The sequence below is a fragment of the Odocoileus virginianus genome, chromosome 7 (assembly GCF_023699985.2).
Source record: "Odocoileus virginianus isolate 20LAN1187 ecotype Illinois chromosome 7, Ovbor_1.2, whole genome shotgun sequence".
Classification (NCBI taxonomy): Eukaryota; Metazoa; Chordata; class Mammalia; order Artiodactyla; family Cervidae; genus Odocoileus; species Odocoileus virginianus.
In genome coordinates this window covers 49,643,310-49,645,122 of record NC_069680.1, presented here as the reverse complement: position 1 = coordinate 49,645,122, position 1,813 = coordinate 49,643,310, and positions in this window count along the sequence as shown.

Genomic DNA, 1,813 nt, shown 5'->3' with positions numbered 1-1,813 from the left:
AATTAAATGGAGTTCTTAACATTTTGGTATGTCCTGGTGTTCTAATGACTTCACAAAAGTTAACAAAGGACTGAATGAACCAGCGAATATGCTTATAACTTTTATGGTTTCTATCTGAAAATTTACAGGTTTGAATCTTGTGTTTTCTGGGAGTAGAAAAAACCTTCCTCTCAAACTAATTATGAAAATAATTTGGTAAAATTATATGTTATAAACAATTATATTCCTCTCTATCTGACTCCTCCAGAAATTTGAAACTCTTAGGTTTCCAGTAAGTTTATCAAATGAGCTAGGAAGGTTATATCACTAACAGGTACAAAAATCTCAAGGAATTTTTGAGACCTTAAAGAGGGAAGAATTCACCTAGATTTGTTAGGCAAAATCTGTGATAAGCCTTTGGTGTGAGTTTCCCAGCCCTGTTTTATTTTAAAAAATCAGTCTGAGATTCTATAAATGTTTCAGCAAAATAAAAAGTCTATGATCAATTCAGTTCAGTTCAGTTCAGTTCAGTTGCTTGATCATGTCTGATCAATTATGGTTATATAAATCATCAGACCAAAATTAGCGAGAACAGACCTATTTTGCAAACAAGCTAGCCTGAATTTGGTCATATTTGATAAAAACAAGGGTAATTTTAGGGGGAAAAAAGATGTTTCAATAAATGTTAAATCATAGTTTGTTAATGGAGTTCTACCAATGGAAGTAGTAAGACTCATTTCTTGGATAGTTCTTTGCTGTTATGTGATATTAATGTAAGTTTTTAGTTGAATTCTTAAAGAACACCCTAAATTTGTTTCTGAAGCTTATCTTAGTAATCTATCTTTGGATGAAGATCAGATGCCTCATGACCTGCACCCAGGACTGGAAAAAGACGTAATTTAAGGGACTGTCTCCAACTTGGATGGAAGGACCTTTTTATCAGGAGAAACTACCCTACACCAGGATGAGAAGACGACGATATCAGAGGTAGACAGCTTGCCCAAGATGCTGGATCTGATTCGTGTGATCATTTATAATGTTTTCTTGACTTCTTAGACCTTTGCATATAAATCAAATGCTTTTCTATCATAGGCCTGATCCTATGCTAGTTTTAGAAATCAATCCACTTGTTGGGTTTGTGGCCAATTACCTGTGTCTAGTTCTGGGTTACCTTGGTAAATTTCTCTACTACAAGGCTCTAACTGGTTGGCCCTGAGAAAGTTTACTTAAAAAAAAAATTATAGTCATATTCAGGTCACTGTGATATTACTAGATGGGACCCCCTCCCTGGGCCAATTAATAATGCCTGCTCTGACTCTGGCCATAAATTTGAGCTTTTTCTATTACTCAAGCTCAATCAGAGCAGCAAGAAAAGTTTCAGCAAAGGAGGAAAAAATCTCCCACAATTATGGGATGGATTTATATAGATAACACCAGGCTATGGTAATTTAGGTTTAAAGTCTCCTCTGTGTTGGAAACAATTAAATCATACTAAGGATAATCAGTCTAGTAACACTAGAAAACTGGGCTATGTGCCTTATAGACACTGGTACCAATATATAATTTCCCTGGAAGATAAAGATTCTACAGAGCAGACTAAGTCAGATGACCTGAGATATACTGGGCTACATCTAATGGAAGCTCTTAACTTAAGTCTTACTTGTGACTTTACTAGTACTGCTGGCTATGTTATTTGTATTTCACCTGTTTTACAAAATTGCTGTTTCTTACACTGCCAAATGTGTGTCTGAGGCCTCTAATAGAGATAGATGATGCTAACAGTGTAACTCTAGATATGGGAACAAGCAACAAGAGGGAATATTTTCCTGGACCA